At 40.6% G+C, this 13,024-nt stretch overlaps 2 protein-coding genes across 2 annotated transcripts in view; both read left to right on the forward strand.

Annotated features, from left to right (window-relative positions):
- Positions 1-13,024, forward strand: part of LOC139421752 (NLR family CARD domain-containing protein 3-like) — a 1,082,035-nt gene that overhangs the window by 567,580 nt on the left and 501,431 nt on the right. The window lies entirely within an intron of this gene.
- Positions 6,935-13,024, forward strand: part of LOC139422500 (lipopolysaccharide-induced tumor necrosis factor-alpha factor homolog) — a 34,452-nt gene continuing 28,362 nt past the window's right edge. The window contains exon 1 of the mRNA XM_071173660.1: positions 6,935-6,985. The gene's annotated coding sequence lies outside the window, so the exon portion shown is untranslated. The remainder of the gene's footprint in view (positions 6,986-13,024) is intronic.

Consider the following 13,024-nt stretch of genomic DNA (forward strand, 5'->3'; position numbering starts at 1 on the left):
AGTTGTATAGATATATATTAGTCAGGTAAATGTAGTAGTATAGATATATATTAGTCAGGTAAATGTAGTTGTATAGATATATATTAGTCAGGTAAATGTAGTAGTATAGATATATATTAGTCAGGTAAATGTAGTTGTATAGATATATATTAGTCAGGTAAATGTAGTTGTATAGATATATATTAGTCAGGTAAATGTAGTAGTATAGATATATATTAGTCAGGTAAATGTAGTTGTATGATATATATTAGTCAGGTGGCTGTAGTTGTATGATATATATTAGTCAGGTGGCTGTAGTTGTATAGATATATATTAGTCAGGTAAATGTAGTTGTATAGATATATATTAGTCAGGTATAGTAATGTTGTCTGAGTGGGACAGGTTGTATGATGTAGTAATGTTGTAGTAATGTTGTCTGAGTGGGACAGGTTGTATGATGTAGTAATGTTGTCTGAGTGGGACAGGTTGTATGATGTAGTAATGTTGTCTGAGTGGGACAGGTTGTATGATGTAGTAATGTTGTAGTAATGTTGTCTGAGTGGGACAGGTTGTATGATGTAGTAATGTTGTAGTAATGTTGTCTGAGTGGGACAGGTTGTATGATGTAGTAATGTTGTCTGAGTGGGACAGGTTGTATGATGTAGTAATGTTGTAGTAATGTTGTCTGAGTGGGACAGGTTGTATGATGTAGTAATGTTGTCTGAGTGGGACAGGTTGTATGATGTAGTAATGTTGTAGTAATGTTGTCTGAGTGGGACAGGTTGTATGATGTAGTAATGTTGTAGTAATGTTGTCTTAGTGGGACAGGTTGTATGGTGTAGTAATGTTGTCTGAGTGGGACAGGTTGTATGATGTAGTAATGTTGCAGTAATGTTGTCTGAGTGGGACAGGTTGTATGATGTAGTAATGTTGTCTGAGTGGGACAGGTTGTATGATGTAGTAATGTTGTAGTAATGTTGTCTGAGTGGGACAGGTTGTATGATGTAGTAATGTTGTCTGAGTGGGACAGGTTGTATGATGTAGTAATGTTGTAGTAATGTTGTCTGAGTGGGACAGGTTGTATGATGTAGTAATGTTGTCTGAGTGGGACAGGTTGTATGATGTAGTAATGTTGTAGTAATGTTGTCTGAGTGGGACAGGTTGTATGATGTAGTAATGTTGTAGTAATGTTGTCTTAGTGGGACAGGTTGTATGATGTAGTAATGTTGTCTGAGTGGGACAGGTTGTATGATGTAGTAATGTTGTAGTAATGTTGTCTGAGTGGGACAGGTTGTATGATGTAGTAATGTTGTCTGAGTGGGACAGGTTGTATGATGTAGTAATGTTGTCTGAGTGGGACAGGTTGTATGATGTAGTAATGTTGTAGTAATGTTGTCTGAGTGGGACAGGTTGTATGATGTAGTAATGTTGTAGTAATGTTGTCTGAGTGGGACAGGTTGTATGATGTAGTAATGTTGTAGTAATGTTGTCTGAGTGGGACAGGCTGTATGTTGTAGTAATGTTGGCTGAGTGGGGCAGGTTGTATGATGTAGTAATGTTGTGTGTAATGTTGTCTGAGTGGGACAGGTTGCTCTGATGATGGCTATCGTACGGTAGATTTCCTGAACTTGCTTCATCATTGGAAAAATCTCAGAACACACAGACAAACACACACACACAGAAAGAATGTTCATAGCCCTGTTGTGGAATGCAGAGAACACAAAAAAAGGTGGTTCTGGGCTTAGGAATGTAGTTGATCAGGCCGAGCGGCCACACACACACACACACACACACACACACACACACAGACACACACCTTGACTGAGTATAGGACCACGCCTGCAATGACAATCTAGTCAGAGCCAACACCCTCCACGTCACTCAGTCACACACACACACACGCACACGCACAAACACACACACACACATACACACCTTCTGATGGACCTCACCCTGTTCCCTGGGAGTGGTTGGGGGCTGGTGGGAGAAGAGGAGGGGGAGGAGGGAGTGACTGACACAAACAGCGATCGATGCTTTTTCCATCCTGAACTTTAAATCACTCTAAATGACTTCCATTCTAAACCAGAGCTCTATTCTAGAATGTCTTAGTTCCACAGTAGAACCTGAGACAGAGCTACATTTCCTGACAAAATGTCAACAATATAGAACAATTAGAGAATGTCATTTCCCCAAATGTGAAACCCTTATTCAAGGTTTCAAAGACCTATTAATAATAATAATCAATATGGTCAACGGGACAACAGCAACAACAATAACCAAGGGTTAAAATAACCCTACATTAAACAATAACAATAACATAGAGGACATGTGCAGGTTGATTGGTCTGTCAGACACTGTCCCTCATGTTATGGCAGGCAGCAATGTAGTGCGCTGCCAACCCACAGCTCTCTGCGTCCTCCCCCAACAGGACGGGTAGCCTACTCTCATCAGAGAGGTCTTTAAGGAGGGATTGAAAAAGCTTATTCTACTTCCCCCAACACATAAGTGGTTATCTCCACCCTGCTACCATACAGTGGGTGAATGCAAGTATTTCCCGTGACTGTGCCTCAAAACTAAATGTTTTCCTGGCCCACCCCTCCCCTCTGGACTTGAACAGCCTCTATGACCAGGTCCACCTCTACAAGGCAGCAGTGCCCACCTTCGCCTGGACTCTAAAGGACATCGCTCTCAACCACAGCCCCAACACTTCACACAGGAGCAACAGATCAATAGACACCCCACCCAGACCCTCTCCCAGACCTGCGGGACCCTCCCCTGGACCTACACATAGAGGACCCACGCCAAGAGGACTTACATCCAGACCACAGCACCCCCAGACACATACACACCCCCACCCCAACCAATCATCACCCCCCCCACCCCCCCACCCCCCCCAAGTCAACTATGCCCACACCCCATTTAGGTCCCCTCAGATCAGACCTATACCCCTCCTGCCCACCCCATGCGCCCCACTCCCGCAAAGAGGACCACAACATGGAAGTCACACATACGCCCAGGCCGTGAGCAGGCAAACAGGCCCAACCCCCACACTTACACTAGTCCAAGCCAATGACATGTACCACATACTCAGCAGGCTCTGCTCACACTTACTGGCCTGAGGCCAAACCACACGACCAACAACATTGGACACTTTATAGAGCACAAAGCCTTCACTATATCATCCTGGAATATCAAGGCCTGAGGTCATTTGCCTTTGGACTAAAGAGCAGGAACCTGGACTTCATCAAATAAATCGGAAATACAGACATTGTCATCCTACAAGAAACCTGGTATAGAGGTTATAGACAGCTGGTAGTCCCAGCCACCAAACTACCAAGAAAATTATGGTGTGAAACAGGGACGCTAATTTGGTATAGAGCAGACCTAACTCACTCCATTAAATTAATCAAAACAGGAACATTTTACATTTGTCTAAAAATACAAAAGGAAATGATCTTAACAGAGAATAATCTCCTCCTGTGTGTGTGTATATCCCCCCCACTAGAATCCCCATACTTTAATGAGGTCTGTGACGACCTAAATGCCAGAACCGGACAAGAACCTGACACCCTCAGCACACAGGGGGACAAACACCTGCATGGAGGTGACACCATTCCCCCCCCCCCCCCCCCCCCCCCCCCCATCTGCCCCCCTAGGCACGACTACGACAACATAACCAACAGAAACGGGTCACAACTCCTGCAGCTCTGTCACACGTTGGGTATGTACAGAGTCAATGGTACAGTAGGCTTCGAGGGGACTCCTATGGTAGGTACCTATAGCTCATCTCTTGCAGTAGTACTGTAGACTACTTAATCGTATGTCTGAGTCTCTCAGAGCGTTCACAATCAGCCCACTGACACCCCCAATCAGATCACAGCAAAATCACAGTCTACTTGAACAGAGCAAAACTCAATCATGAGGCATCGAAGCCAAAGGATCTGAGTAACATTAAGAAATGCTTTAGATGGGAGGAATGTAGTGTAGAAACCTACTGAGAAAACAATTAGGCAACAACACGTCCCTTTTAGACAACTTCCTGGACGACACGTTCCACTGCATGGAAACCCTCCCCACATAGAGGTGTGCCACGCTTGTAGCTTCACAAACATATTAGAGACACATATCTCCCTCAGATTACACAGATCCACAAAGAATTCAAAAAACAAAAACCCGATTTTGATAAACTCCCATATCTACTGGGTGAAATACCACAGTGTTCCATCACAGCAGCAAGATTTGTGACCTGTTGCCACAAGAAAAGGTCAACCAGGTCAACCATTTATTCTTCAACTATTTGCAAATAATATGAAATGACTTTACTATTTTGGATTTAACTTTTGTTTATTTTCTATTTCACTTGCCAATGTTAACATGTGTTTCCCAATAAAGCCCTTGAATTGAAAAGAGAGAGAGAGAGAGAGAGAGAGAGAGAGAGAGAGAGAGAGAGAGAGAGAGAGAGAGACAGAGAGAGAGAGAGAGACAGAGAGAGAGACAGAGAGAGAGAGAGACAGAGAGAGACAGAGACAGAGAGAGAGAGAGAGAGAGACAGAGAGAGAGAGAGAGAGAGGAGAGAGAGAGAGAGAGAGAGAGAGAGAGAGAGAGAGAGAGAGAGAGAGAGAGAGACAGAGAGAGAGAGAGAGAGAGAGAGAGAGAGAGAAAGAGAGAGAGAGAGAATCTGTCAGTATCTGTGTCAATGTCCTCCTGTCACATTCCAAGATAAAGGGAAGTGAAAACAGGTTTTTAGAAATGTAGGACCATATCAATAGCAGAAACACCTTATTTACATAAGTATTCAGACCCTTTGCTATGAGACTTGAAATGGAGCTCAGGTGCATCCTGTTTCCATTGATCATCCTTGAGATGTTTCTACAACTTGATTGGAGTCCACCTGTGGTAAATTCAATTGATTAGACATGATTTGGAAAGGCACACACCTGTCTATATAAGGAATTGTCAGAAGATCTCTGAGACAGGATTGTGTTGAGGCACAGATCTGGGGAAGGGTACCAAAGCATTTATGCAGCATTAAAGGTCCCCAAGAACACAGTGACCTCCATCATTCTTAAATGGAAGAAGTTTGGAACCACCAAGACTCTTCCTAGGGCTGGCCGCCCGGCCAAACTGGTCAATCAGGGGAGAAGGGCCTTTGTCAGGGAGGTGACTAAGAACTCGATGGTCACTCTGACAGAGCTCCAGAGTTCCTTTGTGGAGATAGGAGAACCATCTCTGCAGCACTCCACCAATCAGGCCTTTATGGTAGAGTTGTCAGACGGAAGCCACTCCTCAGTAAAAGGCACATGACAGCCAGCTTGGAGTTTGCCAAAAGGCACCTAAAGGACTCCCAGACAATGAGAAACAAGATTCTCTGGTCTGATGAAACCAAGATTGAACTCTTTGGCCTGAATGCAAAGCGTCACGTCTGGAGGACACCTGGCACCATGCCTACGGTGAAGCATGGTGGTGGCACCATCCCTACAGTGAAGCATGGTGGTGGCACCATCCCTACAGTGAAGCATGGTGGTGGCACCATCCCTACAGTGAAGCATGGTGGTGGCAACATCATGCTGTAGGGAGGTTTTTCAGTAGCGGGGACTGGGAGACTAGTCAGGGTCGAGGGAAAGGTGAACGGAGCAAAGTACAGAGAGATCCATGATGAAAACTTGCTCCAGAGCGCTCAGGACCTCTGACTGAGGCGAAGGTTCACCTTCCAACAGGACAACGAACCTAAGCACACAGCCAAGACAACACAGGAGTGGCTTCAGGACAAGTCTCTGAATGTCCTTGAGTGGCCCAGCCAGAGCCTGAACCCGATTGAACATCTCTGGAGAGACCTGAAAATAGCTGTGCAGCGACGCTCCCCATCCAACCTGACAGAGCTTGATAGGAATACAGGTGTGCCAAGCTTGTAGCGTCATACCCAAGAAGACTCAAAGCTGTAATCGCTGCCAAAGGTGCATCAACAAAGTACTGATTAAAGGGTCTGAATACATATGTAAATGTGATGTTATTATATATATATATATATATATATATATAAACGTGCAAAAAAATTCTAAAAGCTGTTTTTGCTTTGTCATTATGGGGTATCGTGATGTCATTATGGGGTATTGTGATGTCATTATGGGGTATTGTGATGTCATTACGGGGTATTGTGATGTCATCATGGTGTAGATTGATGAGGGAAAAGCAACAATCGAATCCATTTTTGAATAAGGCTGTAACGTAACAAAATGTGGAAAAAGGTTTGTGAATAGTTTCTGAATGCCCAGGAAGTGTGTGAGCGTGTGACAAGTCCCTCTAGGTTTGGACTAGTAGTCAGGTAAGAGTACGGACGGGGTGGTTAGAAACAGGTTATAGTGAGAGTAGAGTACTGCTGAGAAACAGGCCCAGCCCTACTGCATGCCAACAAACACAAAACCCACGGAAACAAAGAACACACAGAGAAAACACACTCAGGGCGCATCCCAAATGATACCCTACTCCCTGTATAGTGCACTACTTTAGACCAGGGCCCTATTCCCTATATAGTGCACTACTTTAGACCAGGGCCCTACTCCCTATATAGTGCACTACTTTAGACCAGGGCCCTATTCCCTATATAGTGCACTACTTTAGACCAGGGCCCTACTCCCTATATAGTGCACTACTTTAGACCAGGGCCCTACTCCCTATATAGTGCACTACTTTAGACTAGGGCCCTATTCCCTATATAGTGCACTACTTTGGACCAGGGCCCTGGATGGAAAAGGGATGTGCCCTGATCAAAAGTAGTGCACTATATAGAGAATAGGGTGCGACTTGGAACGCACAATGAGACGGGCCCCGTACAGTATCATCCACCCAGGAAGATTCCTATGACATATTTTAGGACTAGGTTAATGAGGGGGTGGGACTTGGAGAAGGGGGCGGGGCCTGTGAGTGGATAAGGGAGAGAGGGAAGCAGAGAGAGAGTTCTCCGTACTATCAACAGCTACAACACATATTTATCTACACAGCTAGACAGGTAAGACTCTCTACTGAATTACATTCATTATTATTGTTGTTATACAGGTTAAATATAATAAATAAATAAAAGGTAAGAATCTATACTGAATTACATTCATTATTATGGTCGTCAGGTGACTTCAGGTGTGAGGTTCTCAGGCCGTTTGATAACTTAGAACCCACTGGGCAAAAACTGGTTGAATCAATGTTGTTTCCACGTTATTTCAACCCCCCCCCAAAAAATGTGATGACGTTGAATCAACGTGGAAGACCGGATGGATTTGCATAAAGTCATCAACATAATGGAATTATTATCATTTTATAAATGTTGTTTTTTACACCCAACTTCAAACCTAAATCCAATGGCATGGGGACATGTGTTGTTGATTTCACACTGAATTCACATGAGTTGACAACTCGACCGAATGTAAATCCCAACTAGACATTGAACTGACGTCTGTGCCCAGTGGGTAGTTTTCATAGATTACACTGAAACAGATCTGAAGACGGGCTACAGAAACTAAACCAAACTGTTGAAATACTAATCATTCACTATCCACCTGTGAGACTGAGCAAGATAGAGATTAGGTGTGTGATGTCATTAGGGGGGGGTTAGGTGCTTGGGAGTTGTCTCTCTGTCATATGGAGTAGGTGTCTGGTCTGAGAGTTATAGAGCGACAGCCTTTGAAAGGCAACAAATCCCTTTGAAAACGGCCTATGGGGTGTCCATATGAGTCAGAAACACTTATTCTAGTGTCACAATTGACTCCAAAGACTCGTGAAGTCAGTCTCGTCTAAAATGGAGTTTGGAACATTCACGCATCACAATGGGTAAATGAAGGCTGGGTTTTGATTTGCTGATGTCCTTTTGCCCATTAACATGGGCTGAACAGCTGCCGTGATCGCTCTCTATCCAATAGCACTGGCAGTGTGACAGACCTGTTCAGCAGCTCCGACTGTGTACATCAGACAACACATAGCAAACACCTTAGTTAGATGTAAAATTGCGCAACAACAACAAAAAAAAATCATTGACAAATAGGCTACGGTGTCTCGTGAGGGACAAACATCACTAACCAAACGCAGAATCGGTCAGGGAAAAAAATCTAGTTTTTCTAATGAGGAACAGAAAATGCCAATCGGAGTGTTCAGTGGATCTATAAGGGTTCATTATAAACTGGGTGGTTTAAGCCCTGAATTCTGATTGGCTGAAAGCCATGGTATATCAGGCCGTATACCACGGGTATGACTAAACATTTATTTTTACTACTCTAATTAAGTTGGTAACCAGTTTATAATAGAAATAAGGAACCTCAGGGGTTTGTGATATATGGCCAATATATATGATATGTTGGCAATATACCACACCTCCTCGGGCCGTATTGTTTAATTATAGACTGCCCTGACATTCTCTGTTTCCTGCTTCTATCATGTTAAATACTAACCACTACCAGTATGGACTGTCAGTAGGTCTAATAAGCCAATATACTGTGAGTTCCCTTCGGTTGGTATAGTCTACATCACCATTCCATTTAGTAACAGTGTTTCATTTAGTCTTCATTTGCTTCCTCTGTAAACACACTCACTGCCATGTCGTTGTTGTTGAGGATCATTAGTAACAGTTGATAATATATGTTTTTTTAAACTAATATTGAGGCCAATTCAATCGGTTTTGGAGCGAAGCACAGATCAAGTCGTAACGTTTTGTTCCTGACTTGTCATCAACACAACCTCACACTCTATTCCTGCAAATATGTACAAAAAAGTATTTCAGCAGATTTTGGTGCGTTTTTGTAAGTTTTTTGTGTGGCTTAATTTGTGTGAAAATACACACATTTTCAGAGTAGTTTTTTGAAAGTTATAGGAGCAATGGAGTTTGGGTAATGGAGTTCTACACGGCCTTTTTTAGTGTCCCACAATTATTTATATAAAAAACAAACGTCTTAACGACCCAATAATGTTAATCAACCAGGTCGTGACCTAAATAATTATAATATAATATTATCCTTACGCTGTTTTACTATTATTGTTGTTGTTGTTGTTGTTGTTGTTATTATTATTATTATTATTATTATTAATGCCGATACTGTTTTCTATGCTTGTTTTCACTTAACACTTTGGGATACTGGTGCTGTGTCGGATTTTATGAGGGTTGCCAGATTGGAGTAAAAAACTGTTTTTGTCTGGGGGGTTTTGTGTGGTATCGATGAAGGTATTTGATTGGGAAATGGGGATACATGTTCGTGATGGGAAATAAATTCATCAATAAATGTGAGGAATTTTATTTGATTTCACCTTTTATTTAACTAGGCATAGTTAAAACAGAAGGCCTGTAAAAAATAATCTGTTTGGTTTCAATTCCCCCGGTGCAACTATAACAAGTCTGGACTAGGATCAATTAAACCATATCTATAACAAGTCTGGACTAGGATCAATTAAACCATATCTATAACAAGTCTGGACTAGGATCAATTAAACCATATCTATAACAAGTCTGGACTAGGATCAATTAAACCATATCTATAACAAGTCTGGACTAGGATCAATTAAACCATATCTATAACAAGTCTGGACTAGGATCAATTAAACCATATCTATAACAAGTCTGGACTAGGATCAATTAAACCATATCTATAACAAGTCTGGACTAGGATCAATTAAACCATATCTATAACAAGTCTGGACTAGGATCAATTAAACCATATCTATAACAAGTCTGGACTAGGATCAATTAAACCATATCTATAACAAGTCTGGACTAGGATCAATTAAACCATATCTATAACAAGTCTGGACTAGGATCAATTAAACCATATCTATAACAAGTCTGGACTAGGATCAATTAAGACATATCTATAACAAGTCTGGACTAGGATCAATTAAACCATATCTATAACAAGTCTGGACTAGGATCAATTAAACCATATCTATAACAAGTCTGGACTAGGATCAATTAAGCCATATCAATAACAAGTCTGGACTAGGATCAATTAAACCATATCTATAACAAGTCTGGACTAGGATCAATTAAACCATATCAATAACAAGTCTGGACTAGGATCAATTAAACCATATCTATAACAAGTCTAGACTAGGATCAATTAAACCATATCTATAACAAGTCTGGACTAGGATCAATTAAGGCATATCTATAACAAGTCTGGACTAGGATCAATTAAACCATATCTATAACAAGTCTGGACTAGGATCAATTAAACCATATCTATAACAAGTCTGGACTAGGATCAATTAAGACATATCTATAACAAGTCTGGACTAGGATCAATTAAACCATATCTATAACAAGTCTGGACTAGGATCAATTAAGACATATCTATAACAAGTCTGGACTAGGATCAATTAAACCATATCTATAACAAGTCTGGACTAGGATCAATTAAGACATATCTATAACAAGTCTGGACTAGGATCAATTAAACCATATCTATAACAAGTCTGGACTAGGATCAATTAAACCATATCTATAACAAGTCTGGACTAGGATCAATTAAGCCATATCAATAACAAGTCTGGACTAGGATCAATTAAACCATATCAATAACAAGTCTGGACTAGGATCAATTAAGACATATCTATAACAAGTCTGGACTAGGATCAATTAAACCATATCTATAACAAGTCTGGACTAGGATCAATTAAACCATATCTATAACAAGTCTGGACTAGGATCAATTAAACCATATCTATAACAAGTCTGGACTAGGATCAATTAAACCATATCTATAACAAGTCTGGACTAGGATCAATTAAACCATATCTATAACAAGTCTGGACTAGGATCAATTAAACCATATCTATAACAAGTCTGGACTAGGATCAATTAAACCATATCTATAACAAGTCTGGACTAGGATCAATTAAGCCATATCAATAACAAGTCTGGACTATCAATTAAGCCATATCAATAACAGGTCTGGACTATCATTTAAGCCATATCAATAACAAGTCTGGACTAGGATCAATTAAGCCATATCAATAACAAGTCTGGACTAGGATCAATTAAACCATATCTATAACAAGTCTGGACTAGGATCAATTAAGCCATATCAATAACAAGTCTGGACTATCAATTAAGCCATATCAATAACAGGTCTGGACTATCATTTAAGCCATATCAATAACAAGTCTGGACTAGGATCAATTAAGCCATATCAATAACAAGTCTGGACTAGGATCAATTAAACCATATCTATAACAAGTCTGGACTAGGATCAATTAAGCCATATCAATAACAAGTCTGGACTATCAATTAAGCCATATCAATAACAAGTCTGGACTATGATCAATTAAGCCATATCAATAACAAGTCTGGACTAGGATCAATTAAACCATAACCTATAACAAGTCTGGACTAGGATCAATTAAGCCATATCTATAACAAGTCTGGACTAGGATCAATTAAGCCATATCTATAACAAGTCTGGACTAGGATCAATTAAGACATATCTATAACAAGTCTGGACTAGGATCAATTAAACCATATCTATAACAAGTCTGGACTAGGATCAATTAAACCATATCTATAACAAGTCTGGACTAGGATCAATTAAGCCATATCAATAACAAGTCTGGACTAGGATCAATTAAACCATATCAATAACAAGTCTGGACTAGGATCAATTAAGCCATATCCCCCGAGCTGACAAGGTAAAAATCTGTTGTTCTGCCCCTGAACAGGCAGTTAACCCACTGTTCCTAGGCCGTCATTGAAAATAAGAATTTGTTCTTAACTGACTTGCCTAGTTAAATTAAATAAATAAATACAACATTTAAAAAATTAAGCCATATCAATAACAAGTCTGGACTAGGATCAATTAAACCATATCAATGCAGTTAAACAGGTTAATGTAATGAGTGTGTCTTACACTTATGGCACTTCCCAAGGCCATTTCATGATGATTACTGCAGCCCTGTCAGTCATGTTATATAATTAGGCTGTTGTAAACAAGGCAAATGCCAGCATTGTTGAACTACTGCCTCCGCCCAGAGGCCGACAAGACTTTCCTGGCAACGGCCGTCAGAACTCACTTTGCCACGTATGAGCCCTGGTTAGAGTCCCTGTTGCAGCTTTCGCCGTCTCCCGCTACACTGGTGGCAGAGTTGGGATCAGAGTCCAGCTCACGGTCTATGTGATCGAGTGGTGGCAAGCGTTCTGTTTTTCAACATTGTGTTGGGTGTAATTACGTTGATGTGAACAGTGGATAACAACAACGGGCGTGACAGATAGAAGTCGTCACTACAGGTGTGAACAAGTCTTACGTGTAAAGTAGCCTGAAGCTGAATGGGAAATGCTAAACCCCGACCAGTTATTCAGAACAACATCCACTGTGACTGTCTCATTTACATATGTTCCCTTATGGAACAAACACATTCTACTCATTTACATATGTTCACTTATGGAACAAACACATTCTACTCAATTACATATGTTCCCTTATGGAACAAACACATTCTACTCATTTACATATGTTCCCTTATGGAACAAACACATTCTACTCATTTACATATGTTCCCTTATGGAACAAACACATTCTACTCATTTACATATGTTCCCTTATGGAACAAACACATTCTACTCATTTACATATGTTCCCTTATGGAACAAACACATTCTACACATTTACATATGTTCCCTTATGGAACAAACACATTCTACTCATTTACATATGTTCACTTATGGAACAAACACATTCTACTCATTTACATATGTTCACTTATGGAACAAACACATTCTACTCATTTACATATGTTCACTTATGGAACAAACACATTCTACTCATTTACATATGTTCACTTATGGAACAAACACATTCTACTCATTTACATATGTTCCCTTATGGAACAAACACATTCTACACATTTACATATGTTCCCTTATGGAACAAACACATTCTACTAATTTACATATGTTCCCTTATGGAACAAACACATTCTACTCATTTACATATGTTCACTTATGGAACAAACACATTCTACTCAATTACATATGTTCCCTTATGGAACAAACACATTCTACTCATTTACATATGTTCACTTA

This window comes from Oncorhynchus clarkii, chromosome 12 (assembly GCF_045791955.1).
Source record: "Oncorhynchus clarkii lewisi isolate Uvic-CL-2024 chromosome 12, UVic_Ocla_1.0, whole genome shotgun sequence".
In the NCBI taxonomy this organism is placed as follows: Eukaryota; Metazoa; Chordata; class Actinopteri; order Salmoniformes; family Salmonidae; genus Oncorhynchus; species Oncorhynchus clarkii.